Source organism: Cnephaeus nilssonii (genome assembly GCF_951640355.1).
Source record: "Cnephaeus nilssonii genome assembly, chromosome: 6".
Lineage (NCBI taxonomy): Eukaryota > Metazoa > Chordata > Mammalia > Chiroptera > Vespertilionidae > Cnephaeus > Cnephaeus nilssonii.
Window position 1 is genome coordinate 95,049,947 of NC_137077.1, and position 26,614 is coordinate 95,076,560.

The following is a 26,614-nucleotide window of genomic DNA, read 5'->3' on the forward strand; positions in this document are numbered from 1 at the left end:
TAAGGAGAAAGAGAGACATTAAATATTGTCACAGTAAGTAACGGATCATTTCACATGTGCTTTAGTTGGGGTGGAGTGGGAGTGCCCAGTGTGGTCTGTGGGCTAATGGAAGCTGAGGTCTAAGAATGAACAGAAATTGGCGAGGGACCACGGGTAGGAAAGGGAGTTTCTCAACAGCAGGGCAGGCAGCATTCGCAGTCCCTAAGGTGGGAGGACAGCATGGATGGTAACGGAACCAAAGGTCAGTGAAATGGAAGGCGCGAGAGGAAGAGGAAGTACGTGAGACCGGAGACAGAGGTGGTGGAAGTCTCCATGTCCTCTGCACTCGGGATGGGGGCAACTGTTTGAGCCAGCAGCTACCACCACAGCGGCAGCTACAGATGCACAGCAAAGCTCTCCATGTGTGCAGCCTATTGATTATTCAGGGATCTTATAGCCTCACGCCTTAGACATGCTGTTCTATTTAGAAGGCATCCTACTGTTCAGCTGGCTCAACCCTAGTGCTGAAGATGGGGAAACACCATTACTTGCACTGCTTGGCTCTCAAAACTCGGTCTCTTTAATTCCTGAATTTTCAACTGTGACCCTCCTGATTCACAGTAGACCTTTAAGAATTAGACACATATCCCTCTTCCTCAGTGTTTTATTATGAAAAACTTAAAACTACAAGAAAATTGTTCAGTAAGTGCCCCTATACCCTTATCTGCCCATCCATCAAGTCACTGTATTTTATGCATTTCAAAGTAAGGTCAAGTATACTTCACTCCTGAACACTTCAGTGTCCATATCATAAATTAGAGTTTAATATTTGCACTTAATATTTTTTTAATATGTTTTATTGATTTTTTACAGAGAGGAAGAGAGAGGGATAGAGTTAGAAACATCGATGAGAGAGAAACATCGATCAGCTGCCTCTTGCACACCCCCTACTGGGGATGTGCCCGCAACCAAGGTACATGCCCTTGACCGGAATCGAACCTGGGACCCTTGAGTCCGCAGGCCGACGCTCTATCCACTGAGCCAAACCGGTTTCGGCTGCACTTAATATTTTTAAGGTAAAAGATAACTTAGAGTGAAACACACATATTTTAATACCATTTAACAAGTTTTAACATTGTAACATTCATATAACACAAATCACATCAAGATAGACAAGTTCCTGTGACCTCAGAATAAAATGCTCCCTCATGCCCTGTATTTCCTAGTCTAATCCCTGGAGCAGTTTATTCAGATTTTCCCCCCATAGATTAGATTCTTGGAGATATATATTAGAGGCCCGGTGCATGAATTTCGTGCATGGCGGGGGTGGGGGGTCCCCTCAGCCCAGCCTGCACCCTCTCCAATCCGGGACCCCTCAGGAGATGTCCCTCTCACAATCCTGGAACACTGGCTCCTAATCGCTCGCCTGCCTGCCCGGTTGCCCCCACCTGCCCCCCTGCTGGCCTGGTCACCCCCAACTGCCCCCCCTGCCGACCTGGTCACCCCTAACAGCACCCCCTGCTGGCCTGGTTGCCCCCAATTGCCCTCCTTGCCAGCCTAGTCACCCCTCACGGCCTCCACTGCCGGCCTGGTCGCCCCACGTAGTCTGCTTGTTCAGTCATTTGGTCATTCCTCAGGCCGGCCCTGGGCGGCTGGGGGGCTGAGGGGACTGGGAGACTTCGGAGGCAGGCGCGCGGAGTGCCTGCTGCCACAGTGGGGCTGAGGGGACTGGGTGCCGCCATCTTGTGGCTGTGGGCGCTGCCATCTTTGAGGGTGTGGCAGTAAATTAGCATAGTTCCTCCTTATTGGCTGTGGGCACCGCCATCTTTGTGAGGGTGTGATGGTCAATTAGCATATTCCCTCTTTATTAGATAGGAGATATATACATATATGTATCCTATCTAATAAAAGACTAATATGCAAATTGTCCATAACTCTGCTACACCCACAAGCCACGCCCACCAGCCAATCAGGAGCGAGTATGCAAATTAACCCAACCAAGATGGCTGCGGCCATGGAGCGAGAGGCTTGGGTTTCCCCGGCAATGGAGGAAACCAAGCTTCCTGCACACCCTGGCTGGCCCAAGCCTCTGCTCAAGGCTACAAAGTTTCAATTATAGAAGATAAATAAATCCCAACAAAAATGGCTGCGGCCACGGAGCAAGCAGGAGGCTTGAGTTTCCCTGGCGATGGAGGAAGTTAAACTTCCTGGCTGGCCCTGGCCTCTGCTCAAGGCTACAAAGTTTCAATTATAGAAAATAAATAAATACCAGATCCCAGGACCTCTGCTTGGGTCGCCGGGGAGCGTGGCTGGCCTGCAAACCACCACAGGGCCCTCACCCAGGCCTCCCCACATCCCAAGGGAACCCCCACGCTGATCCGGGAAACCCTTCAGGGCAAACCAGCTGGCCCCAACCCGTGCACTAGGCCTCTATCCTCCTATCTAATAAAAAAGTAATATGCAAGTTGACCATCACTCCAACACACAAGATGGCTGCCCCCATATGGTCAAAGATGGCTGCCCCCGTGTGGACACAAGATGGCCAGCAGGGGAGGGCAGTTGTGGGCAATCAGGCCAGCAGGGGAGGGCAGTTAGGGATGATCAGGCTGGCAGAGGAGGGAAGTTAGGGGCAATCAGGCTGGCAGGGGAGCAGTTAGGCATCAATCAGGCTGGCAGGGGAGTGGTTAGGGGGTGATCAGGCTGGCAGGCAGAAGTGGTTAGGGGCAATCAGGAAGGCAGGCAGGCAAGCAGTTGGGAGCCAGCAGTCCTGGATTGTGAGAGGGATGTCCGATCTACCAGGATCAGACCTAAATGGGCATTCGGACATCCCTGGAGTGGTCCTAGATTGGAGAGGGTGCAGGCTGGGCTGAGGGACACCCCCCTTCCCCCTGTGCACGAATCTTGTGCACTGGGCCTCTAGTGTGTGTGTGTGTGTGTGTGTGTATCCTCTCTAATAAAATGGTAATATGCAAATTAACCATCACTCTGCTACATAAGCCACACCCACCAGCCAAGCCACGCCCACCAGCCAATCAGAGCGAGTATGCAAATTAACCCTAATCCAAGATGGCTACAGCCACAGAGAGCAAGGTTTCCCAGGTAACAGAGCAAGCCAAGCTTTCCATAGCCGTTGCAGGCCTAAGCCTCCACTCAAGCTACAAAGTTTCAATTATAGAAGGTAAACAAATTCAAACAAATGGCGGCAGAATGGAGCTTGAGAGAGCAGGCTAGGGTTGCCAGCGGCAACAGGGGAAGCAAAGCTTTCCGCACACCCTGGCCGGGCTCACCCGCTTAAGGCTACAAAGTTTCAATTGTAGAAGGTGAATTAACTGCCACAGAAATGGCTGCCGCCCCAGAAATGGCTGCCGCCCCAGGCTACAAAGTTTCAATTGTAGAAGGAAAATAAATTCCACATACCAGGGCCTCCTCTTGGGTTGCCAGGGTGCGTGGCCGACCTGCAAACCACCACAGGCCCCTCGCTCAGGCCGCCCCACACCCCAAGGGAACCCCACCCTGATCTGGGACACACTTCAGGGCAAACCAGCTGGCCCCCACCTGTGCACCAGGCCTCTATCCTATCTAATAAAAGAGTAATATACAGATTGATCATCGCTGCAACACACAATATAGCTGCCCCCATGTGGTCAAAGATCCTGCCCCCATGTGGACACAAGATGGCCACTACAAAATGGCCAGCAGGAGAGGGCAGTTGGGAGGCACCCGGCCTGCAAGGGAGGGCAGTTGGAGGTGATCAACCCTGCAGGAGAGGGCAGTTAGGGGTGACCAGGCTGGCAGAGGAGGGAAGTTGGGGGCAAACAGGCTGGCAGGGGAGCAGTTAAGCATCAACCAGGCTGGCAGGCAGAAGCAGTTAGGGGCAATCAGGAAGGCAGGCAGGCAAGCAGTTGGGAGCCAGCAGTCCTGGATTGTGAGAGGGTACAGGCTGGTGGGATCGGGCCTAAACGGGCAGTCAGACATCCCTCCAGGAGTCCCAGATTGGAGAGGGTACAGGCTGGGCTGAGGGACAACCCCCCGCCGTGCACGAATTTTGTGCACCAGGCTTGTGTGTGTGTGTGTGTGTGTGTGTGTGTGTGTGTGTGTATATATATATTTATTTATACTAGAAGCCCGGTGCACAAAATTCGTGCAAAGCGGGGGGTTGTCCCTCAGCCCAGCCTGTACCCTCTCCAATCTGGGACTCGTGGAGGGATGTCCGACTGCCCGTTTAGGCCCGATCCCACCAGGATCGGGCCTAAACGGGCAGTCGGACATCCCTCTCACAATCCAGGACTGCTGGCTCCCAACTGCTTGCCTGCCTGCCTTCCTGATTGCCCCTAACCGCTTCTGCCTGCCAGCCTGATCACCCCCTAACCACTCCGCTGCCAGCCTGGTTGATGCTTAACTGCTCCCCTGCCAGCCTGTTTGCCCCCAACTTCCCTCCTCTGCCAGCCTGGTCACCCCTAACTGCCCTCTCCTGCGGGGTTGATCACCTCCAACTGCCCTCCCTTGCAAGCCTGGTCCCTCTCAACTGCCCTCCCTTGCAGGCCTGGTCCCTCACAACTGCCCTCCCTTGCAGGCCGGGTGCCTCCCAACTGCCATCTCCTGCTGGCCATCTTGTAGTGGCCATCTTGTGTCCACATGGGGGCAGGATCTTTGACCACATGGGAGCAGCTATATTGTGTGTTGCAGTGATGATCAATCTGTATATTACTCCCTTATTAGATAGGATAGAGGCCTGGTGCACGGGTGGGGGCCAGCTGGTTTGCCCTGAAGGGTGTCACAGATAAGGGTGGGGGTTCCCTTGGGGTGTGGGGCGGCCTGAGCGAGGGGCCTGTGGTGGTTTGCAGGCCGGCCATGCCTCCTGGCAACCCAAGGGGAGGCCCTGGTATCTGGAATTCATTTTCCTTCTACAATTGAAACTTTGTAGCCTGAGGCGGCAGCCATTTCTGTGGCAGTTAATTCACCTTCTACAATTGAAACTTTGTAGCCTTAAGCGGGTGAGCCCGGCCAGGGTGTGAGGAAAGCTTTGCTTCCCCTGTTGCCGCCGGCAACCCTGGCCTGCTCTCTCAAGCTCCATTCTGTTGCCATTTGTTTGAATTTGTTTACCTTCTATAATTGAAACTTTGTAGCTTGAGTGGAGGCTTAGGCCTGCAACGGCTATGGAAAGCTTGGCTTGCTCTGTTACCTGGGAAACCTTGCTCACTGTGGCTGTAGCCATCTTGGATTGGGGTTAATTTGCATACTCGCCCTGATTGGCTGGTGGGCGTGGCTTGGCTGGTGGGCGTGGCTTATGTAGCGGAGTGATGGTTAATTTGCATATTACCATTTTATTAGAGAGGATACACTAGAGGCCTAGTGCACGAAATTCATGCAGGAAGGGATACCTCAGCCTAGCCTGCGCCCTTGGGGTTTACAGGCCTAAACCGGCAGTCAGATATCCCTCTCGCAATCCGGGACACTGCATGCACCAGTGACCATACTTTTCATATAGGTGAAAAGCATCTTGCTGTTGTATTGGCAGCTACATTTTTTTGCCCTGATTATAAAAAGTAGTACATAACATGATCCTTCTGAGGCAGTAGTACCATTTCCCCCATCTTATGGGTGGAAAAACTGAAGCAGAGAGAAGTTAAATGATTGGCTTGGTCACACAGTTATAAGTTTCAGAATCAGGGCTGACCACAAAATGTACAAGCCAGAGTCCATGCATGTCATCGCTGCATCATCCTGTTTTTCCAGTGTCAGAGTAACCTTGTCAGGTTTTAGTTTTTAAATCTAAGAGACTGTTCCCAACATATAGGGTAGGGTTCCTAGGCCTGGCAAGCGATCAGGGCCACCTATGGGGCGACCGGCAGGCGGGACGATCGGGAGGCCCCTGCTGGCACCCACCTTGGCTGGTGGCCTGGCACCGCCTGCTAGCCAGCCCCGCCACCCTATGGCTGCCGCCGTCCACCTCCCTCTCAGGGGGCAGACGCTCAATGCAGGAGCTGCCCCCAGTCAGGGGCAGCTCCTGTATTGAGCATCTGCCCCTCGGTGGTCAGTGCCCATCATAGCGAGCATTCATTCCGCAGGTCATTCCACTGTTCGGTCAATTTGCATATTAGCGTTTTACTATATAGGATATCCTATACAATAAAGATGTATTATGCAAATTGACCCTCACGCCCTCACAAGATGGCTGCCTGCAACCAGGCCAGCAGGGGGGTTAGTGAGGGACGACCAAATGACTGAACAAGCAGGCTGTGTGGGGTGACCAGGTTGGCGGGGGGGAAGTTGGGGGTGACCAGGCCAACAGGGGGGGAAGTTGGGGGTGACCAGGCCAGTCGGGGGACAGTTAGGGGCAACCAGGCCAGTGTGTGTGCGGGTGCAGTTTGGGGCGACCAAACCAGCAGTGGGGGCAGTTGGGAGTGATTAGGCTGGCAGGGGGAACAGTGAGGGGTGACTAGGCTGGTGGGGGGCATATGGGGGCGGCCAGGCCAGCAGGGGGGTTAGTTGGGGGTGACCAGGCTGGCAGGGGGGGCAGTAAGGGGTGACCAGGCCAGCAGGGAGGGGGCAGTTGGGGGCAACCAGGCAGGCAGGCAGGTGAGCGATTAGGAGCCAAGGGTCCCAGATTGGAGAGAGTGCAGGCTGGGATGAGGGGATCCCCCCTCCCCCGTGCACAAATTTCATGCACCGGGGCTCTAGTATGAAATAAAACAGTATGTATCCTTTTGCATCTGGCTTCTTTTGACATCGGTTTTTTCTTTTTTAATTCATATCATTGCATACATTGTTTATTCCTTTTTATTACTGACTAGTGTTCCATTGTAGTATATGCCATAGTGGGTTTATGTTCTCTTGGATAAGACCTACACAAGTAATTTGTGGACATTTGTGTTCATCCTATCTGGGATAAATTCTCAGGAGCGAAATTGCTATGTCATAGGTAGATGTATTTTTAGTGTTATAAGAAACTGCCAGAGTTTTGCAAAGTAGCTATACTATTCACACTCACCAGCAATGTTGCTTCACATTCTTACATGTTGTTTTATTTGTAGTTATACTGCTTGGGGTTCACTGAGCTTGACTGTAAATTTATGTCTTTCATGATATTTGGGAAGTATTTGGGCATTATTTTTCAAATGTATTTTTGCCCCTTTCTGTCCTCTCCTTCTTATACTCCTATGACACAGACATTAGAACTTTTGAAGTAGGCCCACAATTGCCTGAGGGTCTTTCAATTTAAAATTTCTTTTTCTCTCTGTTCTGCAGGTTGGGAAATTTTATTTATTTTCAGGTTCACTGACCCTTTATTCTGTCTTCGATAATTTGCTCTAAAGCTCATTTAGTAAATCCTTTATTCAGACATTGTTGTTGTTTTTTTTTCCATTTTGGAATTTACTGTTGGTTCTTTTCTATAGCTTTGTTTCTCTACTTAGATTTCCCACTTTTTCACTTATTTACAAGCTTATTTACCTTTACTCTTTGAGCATAAGTATACTTTTTAAAATCCTTGCTGCTAATTCAAACATCTAGATCAGGCATCCTCAAACTACGGCCCGCGGGCCACATGCGGGTGTTTTTGCCGTTTTGTTTTTTTACTTCAAAATAAGATATGTGCAGTGTGCATAGGAATTTGTTCATAGTTTTTTTTTTAAACTATAGTCCGGCCCTCCAATGGTCTGAGGGACAGTGAACTGGCCCCCTGTTTAAAAAGTTTGAGGACCCCTGATCTAGATCTTTTCAGGATTAATCTCTATTGATTACCTTTTCTCTTGAGTGCATGCCTAGTAGTTTTGGATTGTATCATAACTTTGTGAATCACACATTTTAGAGATTCTGGATTCTATTACATTCTTTGGAAGAGTACCAAATTTTTTTTCCACATTTTTTTTTTAAGGGAGACAGTTAATGTGGCTATGGGTGGAGCCAGGCGATTGAGCCAGCTGGGGGTCCCTGCCCAGGGCCCGAGCCTCAAACAGAGGCTTGCGGCCTTGGCTGGGGGAGGAGCCTGGTGATCAGAGCCAGCTGGGGGTCCCTGCCCAGGGCCCGAGCCTCGGCCAGAGGCTTGCGGCCTTGGCCGGGGGTGGAGCTGGGTGATCGGAGCCAGCTGGGGTCTCCTGCGGGTGATTGGAGCCAGCTGGGGGTCCATGCCCAGGGCCAGAGCCTTGGCCAGAGGCTTTCAGCCTTGGCCGGGGGCGGAGCCTGGAGATCCAGCCAGCTGGGGGCCCCCTGCCAAGGGCTGGAGGCTTTAGGCCTTGGCAGGGGCGGAGCAGGAGATCAGAGGAGAAAGGTGTGTACTACAGAGGAAATACCTTTTCTGACCGCTCATTGGCTAAGCTCCCTGTATGCCACTCGTAATATTCTTAGTAACTTGGGTATAAGAATCCAAAAAGGTGATCTAGGGCTTTTCCACCACACTTCTTGAGAAAAAAACTAAGGTCCGCTGCTGGAAGGCTAACAAATGTCATATCCTGCCCTAGCCGGTTTGGCTCAGTGGATAATGCCTAGGTTTGCCAACCGCAGGGTCCGGGTTAGATTCTGATCAAGGGCATGTACCTAAGTTGCAGGCTCCTCCCTGGCTGGGGCCCAAGTCAGGGTTCATGTAGGAGGAAACCAATCAAAGTATTCCTCTCACTTTGATGTTTCTCTCTGTCTTTCCCTTTCTCTTCCACATTCTCTAAAAGTCAATGAAAACATATACTCAGGTGAGGATTAAAAAAAAAATAGAAAGAAAGAAAGAAATGTCATATCCTATGAAAATAGATACATCTTGAAAATGCCTAAAGAAAGTTGTCATTTTTTCATGGTGAATGTACTAGAGTCTGTGTTGATGAAAACACCTTGGTGGCTGCGGTGACTGGCAGTGGCTCCAGCAGCGGGGTGATGGGGCTGGTGTCTTTCCCTGATCAGCCTGGTTGTCTACCACAAAGGGAGGCCAGACTGCAGCTTAGGCCCCCTGGGGAGCGGGCCTAAGCCGTCAGTAGGACATTCCCTGAGGGCTCCCAGTATGTGAGAGGGGGCAGGCTGGGCTGAGGAGACCCCCCCCCCCAGTGCACGAATTTTGTGCACCGGGCCCCTAGTATTAGAATAATAGGTGTGCCACAAGAGGCAGAAAGGAATAGAGAAGGTGTTTGAAGAAATAATGGTAGAAAACTTTTCTAACCTGGTAAAGGAAAAAGTCACACAAGTTCAGGAGACACAGAGAACCCCAAAGAAAAACCCAAACAGACCCACACCCAGACACATCATAATTAAAATGCCAAAAATTAAAGACAGAGAGAATCTTAAAGGCAGCAAGAGAAAACTGTTACCTACAAAGGAGTTCCCATAAGACTGACACCTAATTTCTCTTTTTTAAAATTATTTTTTTATTAAGGTATTATATTTGTACATATCTTACCATTGCCCCCCCCACCCCACTCCCATACATGCCCTCACCCCCCAGAGTTTTGTATCCATTGGTTATGCTTATATGTATGCATACAAGTCCTTCGGTTGATCTCTTATCTCCCCCACCTCTCCCTAACCTTCCTGCTGTAATTTGACATTCTCTTTGATGCTTTACTGTCTCTGTATCTATCTTTTTGTTCAACAGTTTATAATTTTCTTTATTATCCATAAATGAGTGAGATCATGTGGTATTTTTCTTTCATTGACTGGCCTATTTCACTTAGCATAATGTTCTCCAATTCTATCCAGGTTGCTGCAAATGGTAAGAATTCCTTTTTTATGGCAGCATAGTATTCCATTGTGTAGATGTACCACAGTTTTCTGATCCAGTCATCTGCTGACGGGCACCTAGGCTGTTTCCAAATCTTAGCTATTGTAAATTGTGCTGCTATGAACATAGGGGTGCATATATCCTTTCTTATTGGTGTTTCCAGTTTCTTAGGATATATTCCTAGGAGTGGGATTACTGGGTCAAATGGGAGTTCCATTTTCAGTTTTTTGAGGAAATTCCATACTGTTCTCCACAGTGGCTGCACCAGTCTGCATTCTCACCAGCAGTGCACGAGGGTTCCTTTTTCTCCGCATCCTCGCCAACACTTGTCGTTTGTTGATTTGTTGATGATAGCCATTCTGGCCGGTGTGAGATGGTACCGCATTGTGGTTTTGATTTGCATCTCTCAGATAAATAGTGACTTTGAGCGTGTTTTCATGTATCTCTTGGCCTTCCTTCTGTCTTCTTTTGAAAAGATTCTATTTAGGTCCGTTGCCCATTTTTTTATTGGATCATTTATCTTCCTTTTATTAAGTTTTATAAGCTGCCTGTAGATGTTGGAGATTAAACCTTTATCAGTGATAACATTTGCAAATATGTTCTCCCATACAGTGGGATTTCTTGTTGTTTTGTTGATAGTTTCTTTTGCTGTAAAATAGCTTTTTATTTTGATGTAGTCCCATTTGTTAATTTTCGCTTTAGCTTCCATTGCCCTAGGGGCAGTATCAGTGAAGAAGTTCTTTCAGCATATGTCTGAGATTTTGCTGCCTGTGGATTCCTCTAGTATTTTTATGGTTTCCCATCTTATGTTTAAGTCCTGTATCCATTTTGAGTTTATTTTTGTGTATGGTGTAAGTTGGTGATCTAGTTACATTTTTTTGCATGTATCTGTCCAATTTTCCCAACACCATTTATTGAAGAGACTGTCTTTATTCCATTGTATGTTCATGCATCCTTTATCAACTATTAATTGAGCATAGTGGTTTGGGTTGATATCTGGATTCTCTATTGTATTCCATTGATCTATATGTCTGTTCTTGTGCCAATACCATGCTGTTTTGAGAACCGTGGCTTTGTAATACAGCTTGAAATCTGGTATTGAGATCTCTCCTACTTTATTCTTCTTTCTCAGGATTGCTGTGGCTATTCGGGGTCTTTTTTTATTCCAGATGAATTTTTGGAGAGTTCTTCCTAGGTCTGTGAAATATGCCCTTGGTATTTTAATGGGGGGTGCATTGAATCTGTAGATTGCTTTGGGTAGTATGGACATTTTAATGATGTTGATTCTACCAATCCATGAACATGGTATGTTCTTCCATCTGTTTACGTCTTCCTCTCTCTCTCTTTTTTCAGTGTCCTGTAGTTTTCTGCGTATAGGTCTTTTACCTCCTTAGTTAAGTTTATTCCTAGGTATCTTAATTTTTTTGGTGCGATGGTAAATGGGATTGCTTTTTTAGTCTCTCTTTCTGTAAGTTCACTATTGGTGTATAGAAAGGCCATAGATTTCTTGACGTTAATTTTGTATCCTGTTACATTGCCAAATTCATTTATTAAGTCTATTAGTTTTTTGATGGAGTCTTTCGGTTTTTTTATGTACAATATCATGTCATCTGCAAATAAGGACAGCTTTACTTCTTCTTTTCCAATTTGGATGCCTTTTATTTCTTCTTCTTGTTTAATTGCAATGGCTAATACTTCCAGTACTATGTCAAACAGGAGTGGTGAGAGTGGGCATCCCTGTCTTGTTCCTGTTCTTAGGGGAAATGGTTTTAGTTTTTGCCCATTGAGTATGATGTTTGCTGTGGGTTTATCTTATATACCTTTTATTATGTTGAGGTAATATCCTTCTATTCCCACCTTGTTGAGAGTTTTTATCAAGAAAGGGTGTTGGATTTTGTCAAATGCTTTTTCTGCATCAATTGATATAACTATGTGATTTTTATCTCTCAGTTTGTTGATGTGATGTATCACGTTTATTAATTTGTGGATATTGTACCATCACTAATAAAGGTTTAATCTCCAACATCTACAGAAACTTATACAACTTAATAAAAGGAAGATAAATGACCCAATAAAAAATCCTACTTGGTCATGGTGTATGATCTTTCTGATGTACTGCTGGAGCCGATTTGCTAGAATTTTGTTGAGGATTTTGGCATCTATGTTCATGAGGGATATTGGCCTGTAATTCTCTTTCACTGTGTTGTCTTTATCTGGTTTTGGTATTAGGGTGATGCTGGCTTCATAGAAGGAGCTTGGAAGTGTTCCTTCCTCTTGAATTTTTTGGAATAGTCTGAGGAGGATAGGTTTCAGTTCTTCCTTGAATGTTTGGTAAAACTCTCCTGTGAAGCCATCTGGCCCTAGGCTTTTGTTTGCCGGAAGTTTTTTGATGACTGCTTCAATTTCTTCTATAGTTACTGGCCTATTGAGCTGTTTAGATTCTCCCTGATTGAGTTTTGGAAGGTTATATTTTTCTAGGAATATATCCATTTCCTCCAGGTTGTCCCGTTTGTTGTAATAGAGTTGTTCATAGTATTTTGAAACAATCCTTTGTATTTCGGCAGGGTCTGTTGTTATTTCACCTCTTTCATTTCTGATTTTGTTTATTTGGGTCCTCTCTCTTTGCTTCTTGGTGAGCCTGGCTAGAGGTCCATCAATCTTATTTATCCTTTCAAAGAACCAGCTCTTGGTTTTGTTGATCTTTTGTATTGTTTCTTTGGTCTCTATGCCATTTATCTCCGCTCTGATCTTTATTATTTCCTTCCTTCTGCTTACACTGGGCTTTTCTTGTTGCTCTCTTTCTAACTCTTTGAGTTGTAGGGTTAGGTAATTATTTACCATTGTTTCTTATTTTTTGCAGTAGGCTTGTAGAGCTATGACCTTCCCTCTCAAGACTGCTTTCGCTGTGTCCCATAGATTTTGGATTGTTGTGTTTTCATTGTCATTTGTTGACATGATGTTTTGTATTTCTTCCTTGATATCTCTGGCAACCCAGTCATTGTTTAATAGCATGCTGTTTAGTCTCCATGTGTTTGATTTCTTTGGATTGTTTTTGATTTCCAGTTTTATGCCACTGTGATCTGAGAAGATGCTTGATATGATTTCTATCTTCTTGAATTTGGAGAGACTTTGCTTATGTCCCAACATATGGTCTATCTTTGAAAATGACCCATGTGCACTTGAGAAGAATGTATATTCTGTGGCTTTGGGGTGAAATGTTCTGAAGATGTTGATTAATTCCATCTGCTCTAGTGAGTCATTTAGGATTGATGTTTCTTTGCTGATTTTTTGTTTAGAGGGTTTGTCCAATGGTGATAGTGGGGTATTAAAGTCTCCTACTATGATTGTATTGCTGTTAATCTCTCCCTTGATATCCTCCAGGAGTTTTTTTTATGTATTTGGGTGCTCCTTATTGGATGCATATATGTTTACCAGAGTTATATCTTCCTGTTGGATTGCTCCCTTTAGTATTATGAAGTGGCCTTCCTTGTCTCTTGTTATGTCCTTCACTTTGAGATCTAATTTGTCAGATATAAGTATTGCTACCCCAGCTTTTTTTTCGTTTCCATTCGCCTGGAAAACCTTTTTCCATCCCTTCACCCTCAGTCTGTGTGCATCTTTTTTTCTGAGGTGGGTTTCTTGAAGACAGCAGATATATGGGTCTTGTTTTATTATCCACTCTGTTGCCCTATGTCTTTTGATTGGGGCATTTAATCCATTTACATTTAAAGTTATTATTGATAGGTACTTATTTGTGGCCATTTTTATTCTATACCCCTGTGTTCCTTCTTCGCTTCCTATTTCTTTTCTTTCTTTCTTTCTTTCTTTCTTTCTTTCTTTCTTTCTTTCTTTCTTTTTTAACAGCAGACCCTTTAGCATTTCTTGCATTGCTGGTTTGGTGGTAATAAACTCCCTTAGTCCTTTTTTGTCTGTGAAGCTCCTGATTTCACCTTCAATTTTGATTGATAGCCTTGCTGGGTACAGTATTTTTGGATTGAGACCCTTCCTTTGCATGACTTTGTATATTTCATTCCATTCCCTTCTGGCCTGATGTGTTTCTGTTGAGAAATCAGTTGCTAGTCTGATGGGGGTTCCTTTGTATGTAACTTTCTGTCTCTCTCTGGCCACTTTTAAGATTCTTACTTTGTCGTTGGTGTTTGACAATTTAATTATAATGTGCCTTGGCATCGGTCTTTTGGGATTCATTTTTCTTGGGACTCTGTGAGCTTCTTGGATTTGTGTGGGTTTTTTCTTCCCTATATCTGGAAAGTTTTCTGTCATTATTTCTTCAAACAGGTTTTCTATTCCTTGCTCAGTTTCCTTTCCTTCTGGAACTCCTATTATGCGATTGTTGTTTTGTTTTGTGTTGTCCCAAAGTTTCCTTAGGCTCTCCTCCTGCTTTTTAATTTTTTTTTTTCTAGAAGCTGCTCTCTTTGGGTATTTTTTTTTCCATCTTGTCTTCTAGCTCACTGATGCGGTCCTCTGCTTCTTCTAGTCTACTCTTGATGCTTTCTATTGAGTTCTTTACAGTAGCGATGTCATTTTTCATTTCTTCTTGGTTCTTCTTCATTTCCTCTTGGTTCTTACTCATATTGTCGAATTTGTCTTCCATTCTTTTCAGCCACCTTATGACCATTTCTCTGAATTCTTTTTCTGATAGGTTGCTGGCCTCTAATTCATTTACTTCCTTTTCTGGTGATGCCTGCTTTTCTTTCCTATGCGGGCTGTTTCTTTTGTCTCCCCATGGTCTCTCTTCTCTGGATGTCTGGTTATGTAGTTCTCGCTCTCCTTTCCGTGGTGAAGTAAAGAACTCCTTTGAATCCAAATGTCTGCGCCACCTGGGACTGGTGTTTTGGGGCTCACAGTTGTTCGGCAGTCGCTGCAGTTGTTGATTTTCAGGCCTCCGACAAGATCCACTTTTCCATAAACACAGTCCTTGCTCCTCTGACACCTAATTTCTCATCAGAAACTCTACAGGCCAGAAGGGAATGGCATGAAGTCCTCAAGCTAATGGAAAGCAAGGATCTGAAACCAAGATTACTATATCCAGCAAGGCTATCATTCAAAATAGACAGCCAAATAAAGAGCTTCCCAGACAAAAAAAAAGGCTAAAGGAGTTCATCGCCACCAAGCCAGCATTACAAGAAATGCTAAAGGGATTGCTGAGAGAGAAACCTAGCCATACAGAATTAAAATGGCTACAAATAAGTACCTCTCAATAATAACTCTAAATGCAAATGGATTAAATGCTCCAATCAAAAGGTGTAGGGTGGCTGAATGGATGCAAAAACATGACCCAACTATATGCTGTCTGCAAGAGACCCACCTCAAAACAAAAGACACACACAGGATGAAAGTGAAGGGATGGAAAATAATTTTCCATGCAAATGGAAAAGAAAAAAAAAAGCTGAAGTAGCAATACTCATATTCGACAAAAGAGAGTTTAAAAGCATCATGCTAAGTGAAATAAGCCAGTCGGAGAAAGATAAATATCATATGATCTCACTCATTTGTGGAATATAACGAACAACATAAACTGATGAACAAAAATAGAGCCAAAGGGGGAAAATATTCTAGAATATAATAGAAGTAAGCCTGTTATTTGCAGATTTTTAATATTTCCTACAACTTTTATGATATCATACTATGTTAGTACAGTTTTGGTAATATTGTAGTTAAAATCCTTTTATTCTTGAAATATTAATGTTTATTGCATGTAATATATACCGGTAAGATCATTTTTCTTGAATTATTGGTATTGCACGTAACATTATCATATTTAAAATAGTTTTACTTGAGATATTAATGTTTATGGCATGTAACATTATATTTAAGATATTTTTCTTGAAAAAAATAAATAATAAATAAAACATATACTTTTAAATACAAAAAATAAAATAAAACCTACCAAGTGGTACTTGCCATGAAGTGACATTTTAAAGCACTTAATATTCTAGGATGTGCTTCAGCTGTTCTGGCCTAAAACAGGTTTAAATAGAAGTCAAGCAATTAGAGAGTATGTGGCCTACACATCCTGAAAATGTGAGTGTAACAGCATTTACGTGGTGAGACGCTGCCTTTCGTGTGTGTACTTGATGGTGGCTCAAAATGTACCTCTGCCCTTTTGAAATCAACCCTACAATCTTGTTAATTAAGTTAGGGTGTCAATTTTCAGCTCCTTTGAAATGTCTTTTAATATTTCAAGGACCTAGGCATTCACTTGATTAGCAAGTTAGAGAGTTACAAGGACATCGCCTGCAGGACTGGGGCCAAGAATAGCACAGTGAGTGAGTCAAGGCGGGCTCATTCCCAGGAGAACCGCTGATTGCTCACACCGCCTCCCCCACCCCCCCTACCCCCGCCCCGCTTCCCAGCCCCCCTCTCATGAGCACCCCCATGTGGCCACAGGCCTGTCCTGGCAGCAGCTCTGTCGCAGGTCAGCCTGGGCCCTGGGCCCTGGCGCAGCTCCAGCAGCCCTGGGCCTTCTTTCCCTGCTCCGGGTGGCTCTCATGTCACTGTTGTAAGTCGTGCTTGACCTGCGTCATACTCCTGTTATCCTCACGGTGGCTGTCATCCTCTACCCCATCACCATCCATCCCCTGGAGCTTCCAGCTGTGGCTCCTTCCTCTGCCCCACCCTCCACCTCCCACCCCGCCCCCACACCTGCTTCCATTTCCTGCCTGGCCAGACCCTGCCACGCTGGACTTCTGAGACAGCACTAGGGTTGCAGAAGCCCAAGGAAGTTAGTGGAGGTGTGAGCCCTGTCAGACACTGCTGTAAAATGCATCTGAGCTGGAATGCCCCTGAATGCCGAGATACCAGGCAAGACACCACTCACATCCAAGATGCCTGGGATGCATGTAAAATGCAGGTGTCTGGGCTCCATCTCAAACCTACTGAGTTAAGTCTTGAGCGTGGGACTCTGGAATGCACAGATTACTGCATAACCTGGAGTGATCCTCAGGAATACTAGTTAAAGAAACACCCAGAGATGCCACCTGCAGTGATCTGGGCTGTGGGGCAGCCAGCTGGGCACCAAATGGACTTGCTGCTGGGCCCCAGACTCACCACAGCATGCAGCTGTCTCCCTCTAATGCCTGGTTGATGGCAGTTGATCGCCCCCTGGGGCCCACAGAGGTGGCTGAGTTATGACCTGGTCCTTTCCATCTTTGGACCTCAGGTGCAGGGGTGCAGAATTGCATCTTTAATTTCTCATCTGATGGCCTGAGCCCACGTTCCTGCCGGGGCAGCTCTCCCGTCATTTGCCAGCCCATGTGCTGACCCACCTCCCCAGCTCCTCCCTCTTCATGGTGGGTCTCAGCAGCACAAAGCACCGGGAGATTTTATGGTCCTGGAGCAGGTGGTTCACAGACTCCATTCAGCTCCTGTCCGCAGCACCGAGGAGGAGAGCCGTTGGGCTGATCTTGCTGTCCCCAAAGTGAGCTGTCTCCATCGACGCCAGGCCTTCATCTCGCCCTGGCTGGAGCGGAACTCCGATTCTACTGCGGCGGAGCCCCTGGGCGGGGCCGGGCTGGTGTGGCACACGCAGCTCAGGACCTCAGGGCCTCTCTCAGGGATGCCATCAGCACACACTTAGCAATTCCCTCATCTTCCTCCGTGGCCCGTATCTCCTCCCCTGACTTCTCCCTGGTCCGTTTGCTTAATGGGTTTTTCTGCCAATCCAGCCGCTCCCAGCTGCACGGGTCCTCCTCCCCAGCAGTTGAGGTACAGGAGAGGCATGAAAGCCAGCAAAGCACTTCACAAAGATGCTTTCGCTGGGGTGGGCAGTGGCCTGGGCCCCGGGGCAGCGGGAAGGAAGGTCCCTCTCCCTCACGTGCAGTCAGTCTGTGGAGCTAACTGGTTCCCTTTGCCGTTCCCTACGGGTGCCCTTTCCCAGTTAGTTAACTGACTTTAAATGGGAAACAGAATAAACATGCTTGGGGTGGCCCCATCCCTGTAATCCTGGTTATCTGCCCTCTCTATGACGGCCAAAGAGACTGATGTATACCCTGGTGGGCCCTTGACCTCCCAGGGTGTCTGGTTCAGCCTGGTGGCCAGGGCCACACCGAGGACCGTGTGGCGGAGCGGCCTGGAGCCGAGCCTGCCCCCCCCCCCGCCCCCGCCCCCGCCTGACCCGCTGGACTCCTTCCCAGCCACACGGAACCAGGGAGCAGCACTGTCTGCTCTGAGGCCCCGGAAAGAAAGACGTTTTGAAAGTAGGTTGGCACCGGCGTCTTGCTCGGGCCTGTGGGGCCAGGAGGTGGGGCTCTGTGTTCAGATTCCTTAGTGGGTCCAGTTAGCTAGGGAGCAGGGAGAGGTCAGCGGGGGGGGAGAGGGAGACTATGCCAGCCTGCTGTGGCCGGCGGCCACCATCCCGGGGAGAGGGGGCAGGGTGAAGCCAGCATCCCGTGTCATCAGACGGAAAATGACCCAGTGACTGGCCCTCATTGGCGAGGGCACTCGGTGCCTGACACCACGCTCCCCTGAGGGACAGGTCACAGAACAAGCCGTCACTGCGTCCCCCAGGCTTGGGGACAAGTGCAAATGGGCAGCCGGGGCTCAGTGGTGCTGAGTCTCAGCCTGACCCCTCTGCTGTGAGTGAGGCCAAAATGCCTGCATTTCCTGTTGGGAAGCCCGTGTTTGGGCTTCAAGGTCAGAGAAGGGCAGGGCGGGTGTGGGGGTGTGGGGGTGAAGGGCGGAGTGGAGGGGGGTGGAACCGCCCCCCCTGTGGTTGCCTCTCTGTGCCTGGTGTCATGCTGAGTTGGCTGCATTTGCCCTCTGATTTAATTCACAGGGATTCTATGAAGCGAGAACTGTCATCCGGTTCCTAGGAGAGGAAACTGAGGCCCAGCCATCGGCCCAGGGCCACAGAACTGAGGTCAAAGCAAGGCCTTCCTGATGAGACTGGGCTCCTTCAACTTCAGCCCACGCAGGCCTCGGGGGCGCTTCGCAGGGGCCTCGCGGTCAGCTGGCCGGCCTGCACCGCTGCTGTGCCTCCCAGCTGAGTGAGGCAGGGCTGTGAGTGGAGAGTGGCGGGTTGGAGCCCACATGGACTCCCACAGATAGATGAGCTTAATGCGAGTGACAACATGGCCTCTTCATCGCGGGCTGCAGGGATAGCCAAAGGGGCCCGCTGGCCCCCTAATTTAGACTAAGAGCACATTGGTAATGTCCAGAAACCTTTTATTGCTTCTCGGGGACTGTCCCTGACCCCCCCCCCCCCCCATCGCCCCCCCCCCCCCCGCCCTCTCTGAGCTGCGCTCTGGACTCCAGTGGTTGAGGTAACATTCCAGATGGGTAGGAGGACATCTGCCATCTCACTGGTTTTTTAAGAAATTCACACCCCGGGAATCATTGTGACATCCAAGCTGCCTTGTCAAAATGTCCTGCTTTGTTTCCTGCCATGTGAGAAGCGGTGTTAGGGAGGCAGGAGGCTGGGTGTGGCCCCTCGGACCTGCTGGGAGAGGGGCGGCTGCTCAGCCTGGCCCCTTCTGTGGAGGTCATCGCCCTGAGGGAAGTGCGTGCTGCGCGCAGCCTGTCACAGGCGCCCTTGTGCTTGGGTGGCCGTGGCTCTCTGCCAGGGCACAGGATGGAGAGGGAGACAGGAAGGTGGATGTGTCAGGACACAGGAGACAGATGTGTCAGGACACAGGAGACGAGTGGCCTGGGGGACTCAGGATGTGAAGTTCAGCAGACACACCATATGGACAGACAGAGAAGCAGGTGGCTCTGCCCATGGGGATGGCAAAATCTTGCTTGACGCCCCTGGATACCACGCCCAGGGCCACCAGCCCTCCCTGGGCAGGAGAGACAAGACAGGCAAGGTGTGGGTCTTGGTGACTTAGAGGCATCCCTGGAACTGACCGAGAGTCTTACAGGAAGGGGGGATCACCCTGGGAAGGTGCCACAGGATGGGGTTCAGTGCTCCCAGGCGGTGCCAGCCCTGGCATTTGTAGCCTTAAAAAACAAAACAAAACATTTTGGAAATCTGCTTTTGAAGGAATTGCCTCAACTCCCCTGAGGCCCTCAAAGAAGCCAGGTCTGTTCTGATTTAGATGCTCCATTTAATCCATCTCTGTGGTTCTGGACTGACTTACACAAGGATCAGGGGCCTCCTCTGCCGTAAAGAGCCAACGAAATGCAAAGCTGTGATCCTGTCTTCCCTCGCCCAGGGCATCCAGTGAGGTACAAAACTGGAATTACAACACCCCATGTAGGGAGACTCCTGGCCTCCTCCTCCTCAGAAGCTCCTTTCAGAGGGCCCCTCCCTGAGCTTCTGTGGGAACACACCGCCCTCCAGTGGCCAGATGATTGTTTCTCTGAAGACCAGCTTCATAGTGCATCCCCTCAACTCACTGCTTCACTCAATTGCTCTTTTTTTTTTTTTTTCTGGTTAAAATTTATTAATGTTATTTTATTTTTTTCCCATCACCATTTACCTCCTCTGTGCCCTCCACCTATTTCTTCCTTCCTCCAATCACCACACTGTTGTCCATGTCCATGAGTTCTCTTTCTTTTTTCTTTTTCGCTCAATCCCTCCACACACACACCCTCCCACCCCCATCCCCCATCACCAGAGCTGCCTACCTGCTCTCTATCTATGAGTCTGTCTCTATTTTGCTTGGTAGTTCAGTTTGTCCATTAAATTACACATATGAGTGAAATCATATGGTACTTGTCTTTCTCTGACTGGCTATTTCACTTAGCAAAATGTTCACCAGGTCCATCCATGCTGTCTCAAAGGGTAAGATTGTCTTCCTTTTTATGGAAGAACTAGAGGCCCAGTGCACAAAATTCGTGCACGGAGGGGGCAGTCCCCTCAGCCCAGCCTGCACCCTCTCCAATCCGGGACCCCTCGGGGGATGTCTGACTGCCAGTTTAGGCCCGATCCCGTGGATCACAATCCTGGACCTCTGGCTCCTAACCACTCACCTGCCTGCCAGCCTGTTCGCCCCTAACTGCCCCCCCCCCTGCTGGCCAGGTCACCCCTCACTGCCCTCTCCTGCTGGCCTGGTTGCCCCCCCTGCTGGCCTGGTTGCCCCATGCAGCCTGCTGTTCGGTCGACCGGTTGTTTCGGTCATCATGGTCACTGCCTTTTTATATATATAGATAGTATTCCACTGTGTAATAGTATTCTACAGTGGGGTAAATGTACCATAGTTATTTTATTCCCTCATCTACTGATGGACACTTGGACTGCTTCCCAATCTTGGCTATTGTATATAATGCTGTAATGAACACATAGGTGCATACATTCTGGTTTAGTGTTTCTGGTTTCTTCGGAAAAATTCCCAGAAGTGGAATCACTGGTCATAAGGCAGTTCCATTTTTAATTTTTCGAGGAAACTCCATACTGCTTTCCACAGTGGGTGCACCAACCTGCATTCCCACCAATAGTGCATGAGGGTTCCCTTTTCTCCACATCCTCACCAACACTTGTTCTTTGTTGATTTATTGATGATAGCCATTCTAACAGGTGTGAGGTAATATCTCATTGTGGTTTTAATTTGCATTTCTCCATTCTTTTCATTGCTTCCTTAAACAAATATGTGTTTCTCATGCACCTCTATTGAGAGTGAATTGGTACCCAGCCCCTGAAGGGCAATTAGCAAACATCTATCAAAATTTAAACTGTAGGGTCTTGGAGGTAGCAGCGCCCACAGGGGTGGCCAGTCTGGTGGGGGATGAGCTCCCGGGGTGGCCAGGGGTAGGAGGGGGTGGGAATTTAAACTGTAAATACCCATGATGGAACAAGTCCATATTTAGAAACATGTCCACAGCAGACTGATTTTCCAAAAGTGTGATGACAGTAATACTGGGCCCACGTTCTCTTCCAGAACTCTGCCACTCCAGGTCAAGAGGTGGATTCTGTCTCCCACCCGCTCCCGAAGGATGGGTGAGATTTGGTGGGTTCCTGACTGCGTGTCTGACTTCTGGTCTAGGTCTTAAAAGGCAGTGGGTCTAGACCTCTCTTAGAATGCTGCTCCCGGGCTCACCCATTATGTTATGAGGAAGCCTAGGCTCTCTGGAGAGGCCACATGCAAGGGTGTGGATCTAGCTAACGGCTTAGCCAGCAGCCGGCATCATTTGCCAGCCCCGCGAGTGGGCTGCACTTCCCGGGACTCCGGCCCCTCCGGGAGGTGCTGCAGCCCGAGCAGAGCATCCCGCTGAGCCCTGCCTGCCAAACCTACAAGATCTGTGAACAAACATAAATGTTGTCATCATTTTAGGTGTCTCAGATTTGAGATAATTTGTTACACAGCTTCAGTAACTGAGAGAGAGATTTTAGTAACTGGGTTTGAGATGTATTGCAGGTTTATTTGCACATGTGCAAAAAATTTATGTGACATAGTCACCAGCATTGTTTGAAATAACAAAAGATGGGAAACATCCTATTGTTCTATCAACATAATATCGATAAGTTATAGTAAAGACACAATGGGATACTTTGCAAACTTACCAAAAATGAGGATTTTTAAAATGAGTCAATATGCCTTTGAGACAGCATGGAGGGACTGGAGAGTATCATGTTAAGTAAAATAACCCAGTCAGAGAAAGACAAGTATCGAATGATCTCACTCATATGTGGAATCTAATGAACAAAATAAACTGATGAAGAAAATAGAACCAGAGACATTGAAGCATGCAACAGACTGACGTATTTCAGAGGGAAGGGGTGGGGAGAGATTAACCAAAGAACTTATATGCATGTATACATAACCCTTGGACACAGACAATAGTGTGGTGAAGGCTTGGGGAGGGGTGGGAGCTGGGTGGAGGGGATCAATGGGGGTAAAATGGGAGCATCTATAATACTTTCAACAATAAAGATAAATTTTAAAAAATAAAATGAATCAATATGATCTTCAAGATACATTGTTAAAGTGAAAAAATGAGCAGAAAAATGTGCATATGTGCTATTCATTAGATAAAAGAGGAAAAATAATATATCTTTATATATGCATAAAATATTGCTGAGAAGTTCCACAAGAAAAGAATAGCATTACCTTGGGGGAGGGCCCCTGGGTATCTCCCGGGATGAGGAGGGGGGGGGGGGAGGCAGTCTCTAGTGCATGCTCTGTAGTCCCTGCAAATTTCTTAACCAAGTGAATGTTCGCCTATCTTAAAAATTGGCATCATTTTTAAATGTATGTAGCCTTTTTGATGCGCTGACATGGTGACAGAGGTGAAGGACATAGCTCCTGCTCACCATTATAAAATCTATCTATGGCTCTACTATCCTGGAAAGACAGCAGAGCATGCCGGTAGAGTGAAGCCTCTGGAGTCAGGCCGTGGGACTCAGAGCCTGGATCTGCTCTGTGGCCTTGGGCGAGGGACTCCGAGAACCAGTTCTTCAGTTTCCTCCTCTGTCCAGTGGGGAGTGATAGGGCTAATCTCAAGGGGTTGTTGAGTTTTTGACAATTGGCTATTTATTGATCAATTTAGATTTTCTATTTAATTTAAGCATTTTAAATTTTTATAGATATGTGTCTGTTTCATTTTCTATTTTTACTTTATGTTTTTGTTTATTTGAATCTTTCTTTTCTGGATCAGTTTTACCACTGGCTTGTTTATATTAGGAGTCTTTTCAAAGAACTGGTTATTTGGTTTTATTGATCTCTATTTTTGTCTAATCCCCTATTTCATTTATTTCTACCTTTCTCTCTTTTTCTGTTCTTTGTTTTTTGCTTGTTTACTTGCTTACTTGGCATTATTTTTATTCTTTTTGGAACTTATTGAATTAGAACTTAACTCGCTTGTCTAATAAATTAATTTTACATCTAAATAACACTTTAGCTTTCTTTATGCTATACATTTTGACATGTGGTCATTCCATTGCAAATATTTAATAATTTCATTTATTTCTGCTTTATTCCAAAGAGTATTTAGTGACATTATGTTTTGTTTTCAGTTTTCATTCATATGGGATTTTATAAATTGATCCTTTAATACTGATTTGTTTTATTTTACATCAGGTCAGCGAAGATGATCTAAACGATGATGACTCCGCCACGCGCTGCGGCTACCTCTGTGGCCTCGTGTGAGGTCTGCGTGTGTGAAGGTTCAGTGTGCAGCTGTAGGCAATGGACATTCTTTCTCTCATATCCAATTGACCAAGCTTATTAGGCACATTAATCAAATCTTCCACACATTTCATTATGATTTGTCTGCTTGTTATATCAGGTTCAAAAAGAATATTTAAAAATCTCTAACTCAATTTTTGACTGTCTTTCTTATTCATAATATTCTTTTCTTTTCCTGATTTTTAAAATTTTGGTTTTAAAACAGTTTGATACAATTACTACACTTGCTTTCTTTCGGTTTGTATTTGTCTGGGATATATGCAAAAATTTTTTATAAAACTTTATCTTTTGTGTTCAATATTTTACATGCACATATACATATTTACATTGATGTATATATTCTTATCAATTTTGAATAATGTCAGCTTTATTTCTTCTTTTCTAATCTTCAGAACTTTTTTATCTTTTTCTTGCCTTACTATATTAATAGGTTCCTATCTGTAGGAAGCGGTTATAGGGTTAAGCCTCGGACTGACCTGCTGGCAAAGTCGCAAACAAGTCCCAGCTTGGAGGGCACAGTCCTCTAAGCATAATTAAGCTTGATCTTGTAACTGCTCCCTAGATCTTTCCTGGGTAGCTAGTGGGCTGTGGGAGGGGCAGCAAGTGCTGCCAAAACAAGTGAAACTTACAACAACATTGTAGATTACCTTGTTTGCCCCTGACAATAAATAAAGCCTCAGCTTTGCAGTCTGGATCTGTTCTGTGGCCTCAGCAAGGCACAGAAGATCCACCTAGACCCAGCTTTTTCTCTTTGTCTATCATTTCTCCATCCTTCGTCGCCCCCGCTCAGGCTTGCCGAACCCTTGGCTGTGCTGGCCCGGCACACCTATCTACACTAATAAAAGAGAAAGGTGCAAATTGACCGCACCTTCGCGACACCCACCAGCCAATCAGGAGTGAGTATGCAAATTAACCCAACACAGATGGCGAGTTAATTTGCATGTGCAGGTGCCCAGCGGCTGGGGTGGTGCAGAATGCAGGGTTTCTGGGCAGCATGGGAAGGCGAGGCTGGAGTGGAAAGAGGCGGCTCCAGGGCTGGAGCAGAAGGGTGGTGTTGGCAGCCAGGGGAAGGAAGGCTCATTCTTGCACGAATCTTTGTGCATCGGGCCTCTAGTTATATATGATGATTGCTGTAGGTATGTAATTTTTTTTTAAACCTTCATCAGATACATATAGAGAGAATTCTGCTATCTCTTCTTACAGTGGCATTAGTCCCACCATGGGGTCCCACCCACCCTCATGACTTCCTCTAATCCAAACTACCTCCCAAAGACCCCACCTTCTAATACCATCACATGGAGGGTCAGGGTCTCAACATATGAATTTTGGAGGAACATGATTTGGTCCATAGCAACCCCTGTCTGCCTTATATGTTGTTGTTGTTCTCCTCCTCCTCCTCCTTCTTCTTTTACTTTAAATTCTTTTAAAAAATTTTTTCAATTACAGTTGACATACAATAGTATATTAGTTTTAGTAACCCAGTGATTAGACATTATATAAGTTACTAAGTGATCAACCCAATAAATCTTGTACCCATCTAGTACCATAGATAGTTCTTATAGACTGTTCTTTTTTTTTTTTAACTTCATAAAATGGTATTGTTTCATATAGTCATTGTCCTTTTAGATTTACCCCAATACTTATTATTTTTGCTCATGACTTTTTGTGTGTTTCAGACTTTCCATTTGGGATCTTTTTAAATTTTTCCTAAAGTACATTATTTTATATTTTCCTTTAGTGAAGATCTGCTGATGGTAAAACTCTTACGTTCATCTGAAAATATCTTTATTTCATCTTCTGTTCCAGTCACTGAGTGATTGTCTCTTATCTCCAAATGAGCCTCCCTTCCCCTGCTCCCCCTCCCCCTGCTCCCCCTCCCCCTGCTCCCCCACACACACCCTGCTCTGTGCCTGGAACATATACTATGCTCTGTGCTCTGGAGCCCAAACTCCACCAGTGACAAGCCTGCTTTAGCCAGTGGCTCCTTGTTTGGCCCTGCTGGGGGGCTCTGTCAGTCAGGGTCCAACCAGGAGACAGAAACTATACTGGTTATTTGAACAGGGATATTTTAATATCAAGAATTATTAAGTGGAATAGTTGAGGTGATTAATTACTAATAAGGGCTCAAGAAGACCTCAGGGAGCCCAGAGGTAGGAGGCATGAAAGAACAGCTACGACTTCTAGGCTGAGCAACAGTAGACAATGAAGAACTAAGGACTGAGCGAGGGACCCTCCCACAAGGCCGAGGCCTCTCCAAAGAGGGGATGGCCGCCACGAGAACATGCAGCTGCTGGTGGCGAAAACCAACAGACCCTTATCGGAGACCGTGGGCCGTGGCTGTAGGGCAGCCCACCATGCCTGGAGGACCAGGGCAGGCCGGAGGGATTCTGCAGAAGCTGCCTGGCCTGGCTGGAGAGTGCTGACGCGGGCCTCTGGAAGCAGCCCACTGTGGGTAGCGGGTGTGGATGGGCCGGTGCTGGTCCTCAGAGGTGAACAGGCCGAAGACCCAGGAAGGCCGTCACAACGCTGAAGGAGAAGAACAAAGCCAGAGGCCTGCCTCTGCTGACGTGAAGACTCACTCTCAAGCTGGTCATCAGGAGAGCGTGGTCTTGGGGAAAGGGCAGGCAACAGGATCCAAGTGCTCTGTGCGGGACTGAGGAGGTAACATGATGGAAAGTGAGGGGCCCTGACCTTGGACAGAGCTCTCCTCATCTGCCCGTCTCCGACTGCACGGCCCTGGGCAGGTCACTTACCATTTCTGAGCCTCAGTTTCCTCATCTGTAAAGTGGCGAGAATGATACCTACCCCATGGGTGGCTGTGAGCACCAATGCACCTAAATTTGGTGACAAT